This window comes from Lynx rufus, unplaced genomic scaffold (assembly GCF_022079265.1).
Source record: "Lynx rufus isolate CCGP_SWC_20201006 ecotype Redwood Valley unplaced genomic scaffold, mLynRuf1.p SCAF_2, whole genome shotgun sequence".
NCBI classification, from domain to species: Eukaryota; Metazoa; Chordata; class Mammalia; order Carnivora; family Felidae; genus Lynx; species Lynx rufus.
Window position 1 is genome coordinate 38,488,229 of NW_025814834.1, and position 19,137 is coordinate 38,507,365.

The 19,137-nt window shown below is 37.7% G+C and overlaps 1 non-coding gene across 1 annotated transcript; it reads left to right on the forward strand.

The window, feature by feature from the left end:
- The first annotated feature begins 18,620 nt into the window (after window positions 1-18,620).
- Window positions 18,621-18,781, forward strand: LOC124516871 (U1 spliceosomal RNA). Its single transcript, XR_006963256.1, has one exon. It is a non-coding gene; the product is annotated as a U1 spliceosomal RNA (small nuclear RNA).
- The last annotated feature ends 356 nt before the right edge of the window (window positions 18,782-19,137 follow it).

Below are 19,137 nucleotides of genomic sequence, written 5' to 3' on the forward strand. Positions count from 1 at the left end.
GCGGGGCTCGAACTCACGGACCGCGAGATCGTGACCTGGCTGAAGTCGGACGCTTAACCGGCTGCGCCACCCAGGCGCCCCTCTTTCTCTTTTTTTAAACAGCAACCCAGGCTGTTAACCCTTCAAGATCCATGGGTCAGCTGCATAACAGAAGCCCTGAAGGAGCAGTTAGGAATCGGAAGGTGCCTTACACCACCCACCCAGTGCAAAGGGGTTTACTCCCCTGGAAGCTGCAAGGCCTGTGGTGGGTGATGAGAGAGGCTTTCTTCGCCCTCCCGCCTTGGGAATTACACTCTATCTTCTTACTGGGAGCAAGGTATTGGAAACTCCCCTTCCACCTAAAAACAGAAAACAAGGGTGTTTTCTGTGGGAATTAGAACTAGGTAGTATTTCCAGAGCTCTTTGGAATTCTTTCAGGAAAAATGTTGTAAGAACACAAATTATTTCTTTTATTGTTAAATTAAGTTCCTATCATCAATAACTCTCCAAGGGGAGCTTTTTTTTTTTTTAATTGAAAGTAACAATGCTGTGAATCACTAAGTAACAAGAGAACTTTGCTGTGCAAAGAAGGAAGAGTCAGAAGCATGCAAAATCAGCCTCTGAATAAATTACCTCTGTCCCCCATTTCCCATCGCATGTTATGGTCTGCCTGTTGGACAAAAGTGAGAGGGGAGAGGGTGGATGTAAAAGTAGGAGAAATAATTCAAAATGTAAGCCCCAAAGTTCTCATTGAAAGGGAAGGGAGAAACCATGTGTGGTGTGGAGACAAAGAGACATTCCTGATGGAAGGGAAGTCTACTAATGTGGGAAGGAAAAATAAATCCTGTTCTGAGTTATAAGACAAAGAAGAAGTAAAGAAGTGGAAACTTGGGAATGAATGTGAAAAGAATTTGGTCATATTTTGAAATGAGCTCTGGGCTATACAAAATTAAAGTACCCTGCTTTGCAGACCAACACTAAGGAAATAGTGTTCTAACTTGTTTCATTGTCCAGTTTATGTCATCTGTGAAGAATTAGCTCTAGGAACCCTATGTTGACTAATTTATACTATTTAGTTATTCTTAAATGAATAGCTAATAACAATCCAGTTGTGGGGATATAATGATTGGTACCTCCTTTTATTTGCTACAACTACCTGCTTCCAAAGATGGATTCTATTTGGATGTCTCCGTGTCCCTCTAACCTAAGCGTGCATAATAAACAGTTTGGACACTCACCAATTTTCTCATTGATGTGGAGAACAAAGACAAAAGAAAAAATTAAATTAAACTTCCTTACAACGTACATCCCACTGACAAGTCCTTGAGACAGGCAGAGGAATTCTAGGAACTCAACTGCCTCCATGTTAATACTTTGCTAAGGGCAAAAGGCAATTTTAGCTTAACATGATCCTGACCTCCTGAATCTTTAAGTGTCTTTTAACATATAAAAATTCCGTTAGAAACTTCCCTTCTTTCTTTTTTTTTTTTTTAAATTTTTTTTTCAACGTTTTTTTATTTATTTTTGGGACAGAGAGAGACAGAGCATGAACAGGGGAGGGGCAGAGAGAGAGGGAGACACAGAATCGGAAACAGGCTCCAGGCTCCGAGCCCTCAGCCCAGAGCCCGACACGGGGCTCGAACTCATGGACCGCGAGATCGTGACCTGGCTGAAGTCGGACGCTTAACCGACTGCGCCACCCAGGCGCCCCGAAACTTCCCTTATTTCTAACCCCGAAGATATATGTTAACAATCAGCCTCCAAGCATAGGGCCCCCTGATATACATCTGAAGGGTCTCATGATTAAAGTTTACTAAACAGTAATAAATGACCTTTTCCTAACAACAGCTAGCCCCTCAAGGTCCTGGAAACCTTGCTTCCAAATTCCTAGAGACTTACACTAGGCCTAGCCCCCTCCCAACTTAAAGTACATTATCAGTCACCCATCACAACCTCAGTGCAACTCTTTCTGCCCACGGGTCCTGTCCCCATCATTTAATAAAACCACTTTTTTTGCATCTAAGGTATCTCAAGAATCCTTTCTTGACTGTTTGCTCTGAACTGCAACATTTCCATATCATCATCAATGTCAACGAAAGACCCAGTTTCCTGGATTATATCCTCTCCTACCCATCCTTCCCCACCTTATTCTTTTTCTATACCAGCTTTTCTCAAAACATGGTTTGCAGACCCTTGACATCCCAGTGACGCTTTGAAGGACTTCATGAGTTAAAAAGTTTTTCATAATAATTCTAAGATTACCTGCCTATTTCACTAATGGTGCAAAACAAGTTTTATAGCAGGTAAAACTGCCATTGTCTTAGCACCAATGTCAGTGTGCTGGAACTATACTGGCTGTCGCTATACATATACTGGCACTAAAAAAAAAATGATGAAGTAAAAGTTATCAATTTTATTGAACTTCAGTCCTTAAAGGTATGAAAATAGGCTGAGAGCACTTGTGCTGCATGTTCAAGTATGGTCAGAGCACTGTTGCATTGAGCTGCTAGCTGAATCAGCGACTTTTTCATGGAAAACCATTTTTACTCAAATATACAGCTGATGAGATGACTGTGATTACTCAGACTTGGGTATTTGGCAGTGATTTTCTTGAAGATGAATGTCACTTCAAGGAAAACAACTGATGCTATTTTTCAGTGAATTAGTGCATATCTATTTTTTAAATCTTTCAGTGTTAATTTCCATGAACAAAAGCTCCTTGGGGTCCTCATTGATTTTTAAGAGTGTTAAAAGACATCCTGGAGCACCTGGTTGGGGACTGTGATTCTTGATCTCGGGGTTGTAAATTCGAGCTCCACGTTGAGTGTAGAGATTACTTAAAATTAAATCTTAAAAAAAAAAAAAAAAGAGTGTCAAGATCCTGAGACCAAAAGAAGTTTGAAAATGGTTGCTCTTTATATATGCTTCCCAGAGTGCATTATTTGGAAGGTTGACTTTGGGATGCTCTAACTGTGCTAGCCAATATGGTAGCTAGTAGACACTTGTGCTTACTTAAATTTACATTAAATAAAATAAAAAATTCAGTTCCTCAGCTGTACTAGCTACCTTTTAAGTACTCAACAGTCAAATGTGGCTAGCAGATTATAGAACATTTTCATCATTGCAGAAAGCATGCTCTAATCAGGGAGCCTTGCATATACCTTACTCCTTTTGTTCATTCACCATGTTCGTTAGCATAAAAGGCTCTGCAAAGTTCTGAAAAGAGGAACTATTGTTTCATTTTGTTAAAACATGTCTCAAGCTTATTTGAACATGAACTTTATTTTTCACGTGATACCTATTCCCATTCTATAAAACACACTTTGAAAAATGCTGTTCTGCCTTTCTCTGATATTTTTATTTTAACTGTTCCGCTGATATGAGGTTTCGTTACAGGCAATTTTTATACATCTTTTGGAAGTAAGTGGATATAAATAATAAATTATAAAACCTATCATCTAAATCTAAATTCCACTCCTTTGCTAGTTCACAACTGGAATTTCTGTCTTTGGGGGTGTATTTCAGGATAGATTACTTTTCTGATTATTTCTGAATTTTTAGTCTATGTAATATTTGCATTGAGGTTATACATCTGGATTTCCTACAGAATTTCAGAGACTATCCCTGATTGGGAGTCTCTGTGACTTCTGAGTCTCTCTACCAGTCAACAAGATTTTGTAAGCTTTAGTTTTTTGTTTTAAAAAACTTTTAGTTTTAGAATAGTTTTAAATTCACAGAATTTAACTTAAATTTAAATTGACAGGAAATTCCAAGAGTTACAGAGTGTTCCTATATACCATATACCCAATTTTCCCTGTTGTTGACTATTGTTGACTATTGTTCCTTATTGTTGACATTACTCTAGTACTCTCAACTGCAAGCTTTAGTTTTAAAGTTTCTAGTGTAAAAACAATAGGTTTCCATATTATTTTCCAAATTAAAATCATGATGGTGGCTTTTCCAAACCACCAAACTCCAACACCCCACCATGAGAGTCATTATTCCACATTTTCTTGAGCATAGCTCGCTGAGATTCATGATCTTAGCAATTAAGACCCACATCCCCCCACATACTTCTCCCAGTAGGGGAGCAGCTGGGCTGGTGATGCTGGAGCCTGGGCTGTGAGCAGGCAGTGCTGGTTAGCAGCAGTAGGATCACAAGAAAATAGGCACAATGAGAACTGTGCCCTTAGTCAGGGTTAGGAAGTAAGGAAGTAAAATGTGGAAAGCACAGAAGTTCCAAAGTGAAGTCAGCAGTGGAAGACAGAGGCAACTGAAAAAACCACCAGAAGGTAAGAAATACAGAGAAGTGCAGAGCATGGATTGCCTATAGATGAATTCATGAGTTGGGATGGAGCTATTAAGGACCCTGAACTGGTATGGTTGAATTATGCATTTTCTTTAAGAAAGTGGTTTATTACAATAGTATGCATATTGCTCAGTTTACATGCTGTTTTAATTTTTTTCTCTCATAAAATCAAATCATGTGTATTTATATTCATGTTTGTGAATGCATGTACAAAGACAGTCTGGAGCATATACACCAAACCATAAACAGTGATTACTTCTGGGAATAATTACATCTGGAAGGGCTGGGGATTAGAGTGAGGTGATATGATGGTGGAGTTTCACTGACTCTATACTTCCATAGTGTTTCAATTATTTACAAAATATGGTAATGTATACCTAGGTAAATAAAGAAAACAAAAAGTAGAAGTAATATGTGTTCGTTTACAAAATTAGGAAATACTGAAAAGCATATGGAGACTATTTTAAATTATATTCTCATCACACTGTGATAACCATTTGTTTAAGTGAATTTCTTTCCCATCCCTACCCCATTCTCTTAATGCTTAGATATATGGATGTGGTATGCTAGAATATTATTCAAAAATACTTGGTGCCCTTCCCTGTCTAGTTGAAGTCCAATGAGGCCATATTCCTTCAGCCAATGAAACAGGAATAGAAATGATGTGAGTCACTTCTGGGCAGAAGTTTTAAAAGTCCACTCATGCTTTTGCAATCATAGAAGCTTGTCTCAAGATGGAGCCTCTGTCATCTTTATGGGTTTCTTGGTGACCTGGGATGGACAGGCAGCATCAGAAGAAATAAACTTTGTTATTGTAAGCTCTGGAGATATTCATGTTGTTAATGAAACATAAATTAGCTTACCCTGACTGATAGAAAAGATAAACACATATCTGTGTGTATTATGTAAATGCAACTGTATGTATGTGTGTGTGGGCACAAATAGAAAAACATACACAATATATAAAATTCATTGTCACTATGAAGGTGGGTTTACTCTGTATTTTGTATGTTACTCTATTTTGTATGTTCCTTTTTTGACTTAATACATTATTATAAATATTTTCCCACCTTACCAGATAGTTTTTGGAACTAAGATTTTAATGCAAGATGATACATTATGATTTAATACAGTAATGGCCCTGTCTCATTCCATTTCATGGACTTACCATCATGTATCTCCTGTGTGTGGACACTTAGGTTTTTCCAAGTTTGGTTCTTATAAATTATCAATAAGTGTATTTTTCCACACCTCTGACCTATGATAAAGGTCATACCTAATTAGGATAAATACCATAAAATGGGATTACTGTTCATTCTAGAGCTGACTGACTCTCACCCTCCTGGCTTCCTATACCCCCCCATCTCCACAGGGTTCATGTATCTGTAAGATGTAAATGCTTATAAGGTAGGTGTTCACAACTTGGAGAATTCATGGATCTTTGAGGAACATCCTGAAAACCAAATAGGCATATTCTTTTTTTCCTATCTTAGGACTAAACCTCAGTTATGAAAAGTAAAGAGAAAAGAAAATTAGAGCACAAGGAAAGGCCTTTATCACCATGTATCTTGGAAGCGAGAGACACATTCTCTAGTTGCAGCAGGCAATGCCTGAATACACAGTTTGGAGAGCAGGCAGGGAAACAGGCACTCTTAGTCATCATTGGTGGGAGTGTAAATTGATGTAAACATTTTAGAGGTAATTTGGGAGATATTTATCAAAAATGTAAATGCATATACCATCTGACCAAGCAATTCCATTTCTAGGAATTTATCTCCTAAAAAGCTTGTATAAGTACATAGAATGTATAAGGATGTTAACTGTAGCACTATTTGTAATAATCAAAGATTGGAAATAATCCAAATGTCCATCAATGGGGATTGGATAAATAATGTTACATCAAAATAGTGGAATATGATATATTTTTATCCTTTAAAAATGGATACAGCCCTTTATTTACTGACATGCAGAGATATCCAATTTAAATTATTTAGTGATGAAAGACAAACTGTGGAACAGTTTATGTAGTATGATTCCATAGTCTAGAAAGAAGATGTACGTGCATGGGGAAAGACAAGAAGGATACAGGGCAAATTTATCAATGCCTACCTCTGGTAAGTGGAAATTATCTACTTCTGGTAAGTGGAAGTTTTTTTTAAACATTGATTCATTTTTGAGAGACAGCAGAGAGCCCGATGCAGGGCTCAAACCCACGAACCATGAGATTATGACCTGACCAAAGCTGGACGCTCAACTGACTGAGCCACCCAGGTGCCCCAAAGTAAAAACAATAATTGATTGCTGCTTTTTCATGTCCTAGGCTGAAAATTTACCTGTTCTTGAGTTGTAGAAAACTTTAATAATTTTAAATATTTCCCTCTGTGGTAATTAAATGGTGGAAGGAACAACACCGAAAAATACTAGAAATCTCAAAATCTGAGCAACCTGATCCACACTCGAGTAATAAATAATATCTGGTGTCAGGTGTTATACATGCTACATCATAGCCCTGTGTTGGATTCTTTTTCAGTTTAGAAACTTGTGAATAAGACCATTCATAAAACATGCAAGGTGACAGTGGATACTGGCCCACGAAACAGGTCAGACTTGGTGTAGATTGAATTTTATTTGATTTATTCTTAGGTTCCCAGAGCAAATCCCTCAGTAACAGTTCTGACTGGTGTCTGTTTTTTGGTTGGTTGGTTTTATTTATTTTGCTTTTGTTGTCCTTATAGGTTGCCATGCATGCATTCTCCCTGACAACATGATTTCTCGATATTTCAGGACTGAATTCTTTTTCTGACCACATTTCCCACTTTGCTTGGGATCTTCTAGTGGTAACAGTACCAAACTTTTATCAATTCCCACAAGAATTGGTTGCCACTCTCAACCTAGTGACACATCTAGCTCTAGACACCCAGCTTTAGACTAGTAGGTCCCTACTATTCGTATCTACCTCCAAATAATTAAAGTAATCCATACCAGCATCTGGCCATATCCTCCTGCACTTTGGGCATGCTGAAGAATGGACTAAGCTCACTAAACTGCCATGTTCTTTTTTTGCTGTAGCTCTGGGCAAAATCTTTAAGTGGTTGCTAGATTGCTGGCCAAGCATTTGAATTATGCTACATAATGTAACAAGCCATTTCAGCTGGGATCCAGGCACTTCTAATATAAACACAACCACCACCACCTAGGAAGTATTTGCTGTCATTTGACATGCGTGGGTGCTTGTCAGTTCAATAACTAGGTTTGGGGTGGGCAAGAGGGATGATGAAGACCATGAAGATGAAAACATGACCTCCAGCCTCTAGGACTGGTTTTGAGCCCCAAGAGTTATGGAAATTTTTTTTCAAGAAGCAGCTCTGATTTAGAGTCCAGGTGTCAAAGAGTATCACAGCATTGAGAAGGGCCGTTTTCTCCATCTCCTCATGGAATCCAGCATTGTTCTGGCATATAAGATTGGAGGCTCTGATGGGGCGCCTGGGTGGCACAGTCGGTTGGGCGTCCGACTTCAGCCAGGTCACGATCTCGCGGTCCGTGATGTTCGAGCCCCGCGTCAGGCTCTGGGCTGATGGCTCGGAGCCTGGAGCCTGTTTCCGATTCTGTGTCTCCCTCTCTCTCTGCCCCTCCCCCGTTCATGCTCTGTCTCTCTCTGTCCCAAAAATAAATAAACGTTGAAAAAAAAAATTTTTTTTTAATAAAAAAAAAAGATTGGAGGCTTTGGGAACACTGAGAGACAGCATTCTTGGTATATTCTGATTCAAGTGTTACACAGTGGACTTCCTCAGCAGAGACAGCGATAAAAATTTCATCCAGCTGCTTGCCAGCAATGAATGTTGACAAATGATAACTGGAGCTTTCCAGGAAAAATACTTTGGATGCCCAAGAGGGCCAGGATTGAGATGTCTGTAAGACTCTGCACTATCCCCTCACACAGTAAGCACTCAGTACAGATTAACCAAATGAATGAGTGAATGAATGAATGGAGAGTGCCATATAGTGATGAAAGCTGAAATATTGGTTCATAAATATGGGGAAGAAACTTGTTTGGGGACTCCTAGAAATAACCAGGATCATTTTTGGAAAAAACAGCTCCTGTTTAAAAAGGATACAATTTGGATCTATTGTAATTTATGAATAGCTGTAGTATGATCAACAGGCTGGTAAAGATAGGTGAAAATTGAATTAGGAATATTTTCTGAACCCAAATGCTGAAATAACTCTTTTTTTTCTTAATGTTTATTTGTGTTTGAGAGAGAGAGAGAGAGAGAGAGAGAGAGAGAGAGGCTGAGTGGGGGAGGGGCGGGAGAGAGTGAGACACAGAATCTGAAGCAGGCTCCAGGCTCTGGGCTGTCAACACAGAGCCTGACGCGCGGCTCAAACCCACGTACCGTGTGATCACGACCTGAGCCAGTGGGACGCTTAACCGACTGACCCACCCAAGTGCCCCAGAAATAACTCTTATTAAATAGATGATTATAGGCTTCCCCCCCCCCCCCAGGAATAACATCATTTCTAAAATTGGTCGGTATCTATGGCAGTGGTCCTGATTAGATTTTATACAGGCAATAGGGTCTGTAACTCCACACTGAAATAATCCTGCTTTCAGAAATGTAAAATAAGCATAATGGACAAAAGTTCTGTGGACACAGTATAGCATACTACGTGGTTTTGCCCTCTCTCTGGATTAGTTCACACCAAAGCCAAATGCGGGACTACCTGTGATTATGAGTGCTTAGATATAAAGCCTCGGATGAGCCACAGCCTCTGTTAAACTATAACAAGCTCCCTTCTAGTTCTCAGACCTGATCTATCACAGAACTTTGTGTTTGCATTTTGAGTTTTATTTCCAGACCAGGTTTCAAATAAGGAGAAGGAAGGAAACAAAGGTAAATCTGTCTGGCTGTTAAGGTTAGGCAGTCAATTTGGCAGCTGGGCTTATATAACCTTTAACTTCTCCTAATTGGAAACATTCAAAGTACCTGGCTCTCCCCAGGATGCCAATTTGCTAGAGAATCTGTTTGCAGCCTCCTTGTGAGAAGTCAATTTAAAGTCTTAGCCAACAAAAACAACAAAACCTTCATCTCTAGGAAACAAGTTATACTCCATTGTTTGCCAGACTCATTGTGAGTTGAAATTTTAAACTGACTTAATTTTAAACTCATTCATCTTAATTAATGTACACCTTATTCAATCACAACCATTCTTCTACAAATAGGTCAAACCTTCATAAGCCTTCAGAGGGAAGCCATTCATAGAGATGTTTTTTTCTCTCACTGATGTCAGAAGGTGACTCTTTTAATATTAATTTCCAGGTAAAGGTTAGAAATAGTTAAACTTTGTCATTCTCTTAGTATCTGGTAATGACTATTATACTGAGTTCAAATTAACATTCCATCAAATATGGCTTGTGATAAACCATGTATCTTTTTAACAAAATGGAAAGCAAAGGGAAATTTCAACTAGTTTTAAACAACTTGGAAACTCAATTTATTTTCATATAGAATTTCAGGATTATATGCAAGAGAGTGAATATGTCCTTGATTCTACAATTTTATGGGCTTGTCTCCATCTCTATCCCTTTCTATAGCTTCATTTACAATTTACAGCCTGTCTGAAGTTGAATTCAGTAGCTTTCCTTCCAAGCCCACTCGTCTTTCTCTACTCCTAGTATTAGTATCTGGCACCACTAACCACTCAGTCCCCTAAGTCAGATATCTAGGAATCATGCTATAGTAATCTTTTTTCTTAAAAACAAACAAACAAAAAAGCTTTATTGAGATATAATTCACATAACATAAAATTCATCTATTTAAAGTGTGCAACGTGGTGTTTTTTTTTGTATATTCACAGAATAAGTCAGATTGGTCTATAATTTTTTGTGTGTGTGATCTTTGTCAGGTTTGGTATTAATATTATACTCCTTTCTTAGAAGATTTAGCATCCCCATATCCTATGGTGGTTCCAAAATGCAAAATCCATGGGTGAGTATCACTGGCAGTAGGTATAGGAGAGGAGGGCTTGAAATTTTTTATTCTGGGTCCCACATGCTGTGGAACTAGGGTAGAGCTGAAGAATCTGATTAAAAAAAAAAAAAGATGGTTTGAATTCTATCAAACCATATAGATAAGATCATCCCAATGCTATTTAATCCAATCCAGAGCACAGGAAAAGAAAGAAAACTAATCCCACTTGTGAAAGATAAAAAAAATCTTAAATGTTCACAAAGAGAACGAACAACATATGTAAAATATAATAATGTATTTAATTATATTTAAAATATAAAAAATAATATATGTTTACAAAGTCTATTTCCAAGGATATAGGAGTTTTTCCATAGTAGGTCATCAGTTAATATGACTCGTCGTGTTAATACAGCTAGGGAGAAAAATCAGCTCATTGCCTTCATAAATGCCAAAAAAGGCATTTAATAAAATTTAACATTCATTCATGTTAAAGATATTTAATTAAATAGGAATTGAGGGATACTTCAGCCCATAAGCCAGCTTCTTACTTAATGGGAAAACATTACTGAAAGTAGAACGAAGACATAGATGACCATCACATCCATTACTACTTATCATTGGAAACAGGTATTAGCCGATACAGTTAGACAAGAGAAAGGATTTAATCATACAAGAGTTAGAAAGAAGACAAAAAATCTACCTCTCTTTATAGATAACTTGATTATATATCTGGTAGACAAAAAAAAATGAATGGAAAAATTAATAGAAATTATAAGAGAACTTAGTAAAGAAGTAGCATATAAAATGAATATAAGTAAGTCAATAGCTTCATGTAAACAAATAATAAGCAGATAGAAGAAATAACGGAAGAGCAACACTATTTCAAAGAGCAAATGTCTAAAAGAAATGTTCATACTTCTTTGAAGTAAAGTAAAAAAAGTGACTATGAAAAATACTTCCTTTTCGAGTTGTGTCCATTAAAATTAAGAGGTAGGAAATAAACCATTTGTATATGATTAACTGGTTGTCAATATCTTCTATGGTCTCTACAAGTTAAAGATACTTATATGTGTATCAGTCATTGCCACTTCTGACTATATACTCCAGAGCAAAATTACAGCTTGTGGGATTCATGAGTGCTGTGTCTTCCAGTGCTTGGGGTGCTCTCAGTGACACTGTGGTCCAATTACTCAATCCCCAACTGGCAGGGGGTTCCCATAGTAAATGTTGTTACTCTCCCAGAAGTTCCATTACTACCCTGTCTACCACCATAGACACATGTTTTACTTCCCTCTTCCCTCAGAATTAGCTTGAAAGTTCCAGTATAGATATTGGAGGAGAAGAGGGATGGTTTCTGCTGGGATTTTGAGGTAAAATGGCAGATAATTAGATATATTTCTGATAGTCTCAGTTAGAACTTGGAATACAATTTAGTATAGAAACTATGTGATTGAATGCATTAGGTGATAGACTATTTCATGTGTATTTTTGAGGTGTAATTATAAGCTGGTGAGCCTCCTTAAAGAAACTAGAAACAGAAATTTACTATGTAGTCTGAATTCCAAAAGCCTTAAAAGCAAATTATGCTAAAAAATTTGTTGCTAATTGTGCTACAAAAATAAATTGTGTTCATCAAATCAAGAGGAAGAGCAATTGAAACAAAACACATTTCTGATGATATATAATTAGAAAAACAACTCTTAAAAAATAATTGCCAAGGCAGAGGAAAGACTTCACCTTACATACTTTATTCCCTCTGAATTTTATACCACATGTATTGTGATAATTATTCCCCCAGTAAGATTTTTTTTTAACTTAAAAATTGTTAAAAGTAACTGCCAAATTATATATTTAGAACATTTCTCTAAAGTGCAAGTGAATATACACTGTTTCTTTAAAGTCTGGTGCCTTTGTTCTATTGAACTTGGTGGTGGTTGGTTATGGTGCTGATAAACCTCAAGTAAGACCTCAAGTAAGCTACCATTGCTGTAAAATTACTCTACATGCTGGCTACCCATCCCTGTAAAAATAACTATACCATTGTGGGAGTAACTTGTTTTGCCTTAACTACAAAATAACTATCTTTAGTAGGAACATTGATTCCCTCTCCTGGAGTTTCCTTCTAGTTGAAGGGAGGTCAATTAACATAATCCTCCTAACTCCTCTCTATCCCCATACTCTACCCTAGGAAGGACCTGAGCACGATTTTAGGAGCAGAAACTGGGCAATAAGAGCCCCACCTTCCTCCTTTCTTCCTCTTAAGGGCTAGCTGGCCACAGAGGAAGCACCCATATCTCCAAGCCACAGGGCATAATTAATTGTCACGTAGGCCACCAGTGGTGGTCCATGCCCAAGTGGGTGTGTCAGCCTAATTCTGGAGTTCAATATTGCTCGCAGACATAAGTAAGCCATATGTTTGTCAATGTGGTAGAGGTTTAATGGTATTTCATTGTGATTTTATTTTACATTTCCTAGATTACTAAAAAGTTGAGTATTTTTAGATATATTTGCATTCTATTTGTGTGCTCACTTTTCATATTGAGGTTTTTTATTTTTTAATCCATGAGCATCATATATATCATTCCATTTTATTTAGATGTTATTTAAGGTCTTTCGATAAAATTTCTTAATTTTCCCATAAAGGACTTGCACATCTGTTGTCAAGACTTACTCCTGGGTATTTAGGCATTTTGTCTTGTTGCTATTATAAATAGTACTTTAAAAGTAATTTTTTTTTCTAATTTGTTTCTGTTATTTAGAATTGCAATTCACTCTCATTTGTTGATTTTTTAATCCAGAAAACTTATTAAATTAATTAAGTCCAATTGTTTATCTAAAAATCTTTTAAGGGGCGCCTGGGTGGCGCAGTCGGTTAAGCGTCCGACTTCAGCCAGGTCACGATCTCGCGGTCCGTGAGTTCGAGCCCCGCGTCGGGCTCTGGGCTGATGGCTCAGAGCCTGGAGCCTGTTTCCAGTTCTGTGTCTCCCTCTCTCTCTCTGCCCCTCCCCCATTCATGCTCTGTCTCTCTCTGTCCCAAAAATAAATAAACGTTGAAAAAAAAAATAATAATAAATAAAAAAAATAAAAATCTTTTAAGTTTTTCCATACAGGAAATTTTATTATCTACAAATGAGAGTTTTGTTTTTTTTCCTTTTTGACTCTTGTGCCATTTCTTTCTTTTTTCCATTTGCTTCTTTTTCAGGTGTGTGTGTGTGTGTGTGTGTGTGTGTTTTCCTCCAAGTCTTTATTTATTTCTTAAATGTTTATTTATTTATTTTGAGAGAGCATGCGTGCACAAGCAGGGGAGGAGCAGATAGCAAGAAAGGGAGACAGAGAATCCCAAGCAGTCTCTGCACTGTCAGGGCAGAGCCCAATGCGGTCTCCATCCCATCAACCTCGAGATTGTGACCTGAGCAGAAACTTAAGTTGGACACTTAACTAACTGAACCACCCAGGTGCCCCCAAGTTTTTATTTAAATTCCAGTTATTAACATACGGTGTAATGCTAGTTTCAGGTGTAGAATTGAGTGAATCAACACTTATATACACACAAGTGCCCTCCTTAATCCCCATCACCTATTTAGCCAATCCATCCCACCCACCTCCTCTCTAGTAATCACCTGTTTGTTCTCTATAGTTAAGAGTCTCTTGGTTTTCCTCTCTTTATCCCCCCACTATGTTCATTTGTTTTATTTCTTAAATTCCACATGTGAGTGAAATCCTATGGTATCTGTCTTTCTCTGACTGACTTATTTTCCTTTGCATGATACTCCCTAGCTCCAACCATGTTGTTGCAAATATCTTTTTTTTTTTTTTAAATCTTACCACACTGGCTAAGATCTCTGGTTCAATATTGAATAGTCATGATAGTAAATATATTTTTCATAAAATGGAAAAATATAATAAAAGTCATGATACTGGATATCCTTGTTCCTGATCTTACAGGGAATGTGTTCAATATTTTGGCATTAATTATAGCATATGTACGTATCTCTAAACAATATATTATTATACATATAACATGATGTTAAATCAATATTTTATTTCTGAAAAAAAAACCTAATATCTTTTTATACAGTGATAGGTTTGTGATTATTGTTCAAGATTAAGATTGTGCTGGATTTCATATCAAGGTATTTTAACATCATAAAATAAGCTAAGAAGTTTTATTTCTATTCTCTGGAAATAGTTATCTAAGGATTGAAATTATTCTAAGTCAGCATTATCCTTCTTGATTTTTTTCTGCTTTATCTATCACTTGTTGAGGTAATTATGATACTCTTTCACTAAGATTGGATTTTTTTCTCAATTGTTGAGTTGAATGTGCTTTATATATATAGTGAGTATTGAACATGTGTCTCTACTCTTGTTATATTGTGTTTTTTTATTTATTCCACTTTACTATTTGCTAAAATATGCCTATAAAAATTTGGGCGGCACAGTGCTTTTTTTTTTGAGGTAGTTCTTAAATTTTTTTAATTTCTTTAAAGGATGTAGATAATTCAGTTTTCCTCCTTTTTTCTTGAGTCAATTTTGTAATTTACATTTCTCTAGGAATTCATCTACCTCATGTAAGTTTCAACTCTATTGGATAAAGTTATTTATATGAGAAAACTAATAAGTATCTATTGAGGATGTCTTATGCACTATTATACGTACTGTACTTTTGTGTTCTAGAGTCTATTTTTTAAAGTTTTTTAACAGCCTTTTTGAGATATAGTTATAGACAATAAACTGTACATATAAAAGTATATGATTTGATAAGCTTTTTTTTTGTTTTCAGTTTGATAAGTTTTAACATTTGCAAACATCCCAGAGACCATTAGCACAATCAAAATAGTGAACATTATCCCTCATCCCCAAAAAGTTTTCTCCTGCCCTTTGTAATCCTTTCAGAGTACTCCCCCCAATGCCTGTGATTTATGAGATTATTTCCCAACTGGCTAGTGGTAGTAGACACCACTCCTTTGTGAGTTCCAGGCATTCTTTCCTTAAATGCCTTCAGGTGTTCCTTTCTCTGACCTCAGGTGGTTTCCTCCCACGCATGTGCAGATGTCCTAGGTTCTCTTCATGTGAAGCTCTATCTCAACGCAGACACTCTGTCCTGCAAACCCTAGCTTCTTTGAGCTCCCTGGACTCTCAGCTCCGTATTCTTGAACAATCCACTCCTCAGCACCTTGGGGAATCTGCTGGACTCCACCTTGACTCCCCTTCCCTGAACCCCAGCCTGGAAACTCTAAGGATGGTAAGTTGGGGCTATCACAGGACTCTCATTTCTGTCGTTTGTCATCTCTTTTGCCTCTCTCCTGTTTTCTGTCTCTTGGGAACCATTGCTCTTTGTTCTCTGATGTCCAGTCTCTTGAAAACTATCTTTTCTTATGTTTTGTGTGTTTTTTTCGCTTGTTTTAGGAAGGATGATAAATCTGGTCTCTGTTACTCCGTCTTGGCCAAAAGTGGATCATAATATCCTTTATGTTTTTAGTATCTACAGTATCTTGTTTCCTTTTTCAGTTTTTTTATTTCTCTTCTTTTTCTCCTGGATTAAATTTGCCAGAGGTTTGTCTAATTAGTCATTTTAAGGAAACAACTCTTGCTTCCTGATTGTTCCTTTCGTATACTTATTTTCAATTTCATTCAATTCTTATTTACATTTTCTTCCACTTCTTCATTCTGTTTTGTCTAACTTAGATTATAATATCAAGTCCTTGGGCTTTTTTGTAAGCACTGAAGACACATCTACAACTTGGTAACACTTTAGCTGCATCTCAAAGTTTTTTCTACGCTGTTTTCATTGTTCAATTCTAAAGAATTTTATAAATCTATCATTTTATTCTTTGATGAATTTTTAAAAGTGTTTTAATGGATTTTTCCTTTTTTGTTAATTTCTAACTTAATTGCATTGTAGTCAGAGAAATTTATCTGTGAGATATAGTTGTTAGGCAATATGCTGTACATATGTAAAGTGCATAATTTAAGGGGCGCTTGTGTGATGCAGATCTGTTTGTGGGTTCAAGCCCCACATCAGGTTCTGCACTGGTATTCTCTTCTCTCTCTCTCCCTCTCTCTCTGCCCTTCCCCTCCTCACGTGTGTGTGTGCTTTCTCTTTCTCAAAATAAATAAATAAACTTTATTAAAAAATAAAGTGTATAATTTGGCAAGTTGTAGCATATGTAAGTACCCACGACACCATTACCACAATCAAGATAATTAATTTATCTATCACTAGAAGATTCCTGATGTTCATTCATAGTCTCTTTGAGCAGGCTTCAAATAGGTCAGGCTGAATGACAGAATTTTTTTCTTATTAAACTTTGTTTTAATGAATTGCAAAATTCTGTAAAAGATTTTTATTCAAGTTGTTTCCACTAAAGGGGTGCCTGGCTGGCTCAGTCAGAAGAGTGTGCCATTCTTGATCTCGGGGTTGTGCATTTGAGCCTCACATTGGGTGTAGAGATAGCTAAAAATAATAATAAAAATAAAAAATGTTTCCATTAAAAAGTACTGATATTTTTTAAATTGCCACACATACACAAAAACAAATGGTCCACAAAATGTTCTCCTTTCCTTCTGAAGGTTTTACAGTGCATTGTATCATCAAACCAGTCTTTTACCAGTAAGCTTAAATGCCCAATGGAGACAAACAGTTCTGAGACCATTCTTCCACCACTGATTAAGAGTGGCAAATACTATTCATTTAGCCTTCTGGGTAGACTTGACGACCTTGCCAGCTTCAGCAGACTTCTTGTCCACCTTCTGGATGACACCCACAACAACCCTTTGTCTCATGTCACAAGCAGCAAAATGACCCAGAAGAGAATTATCAGAAAAGCTTCTAACACACATGGCTTGCCAGGAGTCATATCAATGATGGCAGAATCACCAGATTTCAAGAATTTGGGGGCTATCTTCCAGCTGGTTCCCAGAATGACAATTAATTTTCTCCTTCAGCTCAGCAAACTTGCATGCAATATGAGCTGTGTGACAGTCCACAACAGGTGCATATCTCACACTGATTTGGCCTGGCCAGGATAACCACCTGAGCCATGAAGCCAGCTGCTTCCTTTGGTGGGTCATTTTTGCTGTCAGCCACATTGCAGCCACAAACATCTTTGACAGACACATTCTTGACATTGAAGTCCACTGTTGTCCCCCGGGAAGAGCTTCACTCAAAGCTTTACGGTGCATTTCAACAGACTTTACTTCAGTTGTAGCACTGACTGGAGCAAAGATGCCCAACCGCTGGGTCTGAGAACACCAGTCTCTTTGAGTACCAGGTCAAGGACTGGTTTCATATAAATGACTGCTAGGATAATGTTGTTGGCAAGTAACAGAAAATCTAACTTAAAATATGTAAAACAATAGGGAAAATTTACTATCTTATTTAAAAAATTTTACTACCTTATTTACTATCCTAGAGGAAGGGTGCCTCTAGGGTTACTGAATTCAGCAGCTCAGTGATATCACCAAGCTCTCAGGATTTTTACCCTTCCACCTTCTATCCTGCCATCTTTTAGGATAGTTCCCTTCCTAGTTACAAAATGGCTGCCCCTTATCCCAGATCAGATGCAGACATAAACAAGATGCAGACATAAATGAGCTCACCTCATTCTTGCGTGCCATTTTTTTTAAAGTTTATTTATTTTGAGAGAGACAGAGATGGGGGAAGAGAGAGGGAGAGAGAGAATCCCAAGCAGGCCCAGCACTGTGGGAGCAGAGCCCCATGCAAGGCCCAACCCACATAGCCATAAGATTGTGACCTGAGCCAAAACCAAGAGTTGGAGGCTTAACCAACTGAGCCACCTAGGCACCCCTCTTGTATGTGAGGAAGGGTTTCCTGTATGTCCCCAGTAGACTTCCCCCTCACTTCATCATAGCCAGAATTTTGTCATAAGCTCTTGTCATATGCCAGTCTAGGATAAATACTGCCCCCGCCCCTTGCTTCACAGAGCTAGAACTGGACTGGCCTCCCTGACACATATGGCTCTGTGCAAAAGAAAGGACAGTTCACAAGAAAAAAGGAAAGGATTACAGATAGCAGTTAAAGGTGCTTGCTCTATGAAACTATCCAAAAGACACAATAAAAAAAAGCCATTTAAAAAACAACAAATTCCAGGGGCGCCTGGGTGGCGCAGTCGGTTAAGCGTCCGACTTCAGCCAGGTCACGATCTCGCGGTCCGTGAGTTCGAGCCCCGCGTCGGGCTCTGGGCTGATGGCTCAGAGCCTGGAGCCTGTTTCCGATTCTGTGTCTCCCTCTCTCTCTGCCCTTCCCCCGTTCATGCTCTGTCTCTCTCTGTCCCAAAAATAAAAAATAAAAAAAATAAATAAAAATAAAAATAAAAAAAAAATAAAAAACAACAAATTCCATACTTACCTGGCAGGGAAGATACCATGATCATGAAGGTGGTTTTCTCAGAGAGAGGCTTATCCATTGCACTCCGGATATGCTGACCCCTGTGATTTCCCCAGATGTGGGAAACTCGACTGATAATTTGCAGTAGTGGGAGTCTGAATTCTCGCTCTCCCCTATAAACATATAAGAGCTTATCTTCTTAGATTGAGGGGTGCCATATAAGAGCTTATCTTCTTGGATTAAGGGGCAGATGCAGGGGGCAAAGGGTTGTATCCCCCTAAGAGGTTATAGCATAGAAACTAGTCTTGAAGCTATGGCCCAGAATGTTCCTTTGTGATAGATTTAAGAGAAATGATTAATCCAATCATTCCTCAACTACTGTAAGTACATCTTCTAATGGAAGAGAAGTGAAATTGGTTTTATTTGTTTTATTGAAATTAAAATTCTCTTCCCAAATAATAATTTTTTTTGAGTTTACAGATAACAAAAAATTGCATTTCATCCTAGCAGCTACCTCCAGATTTTCATCA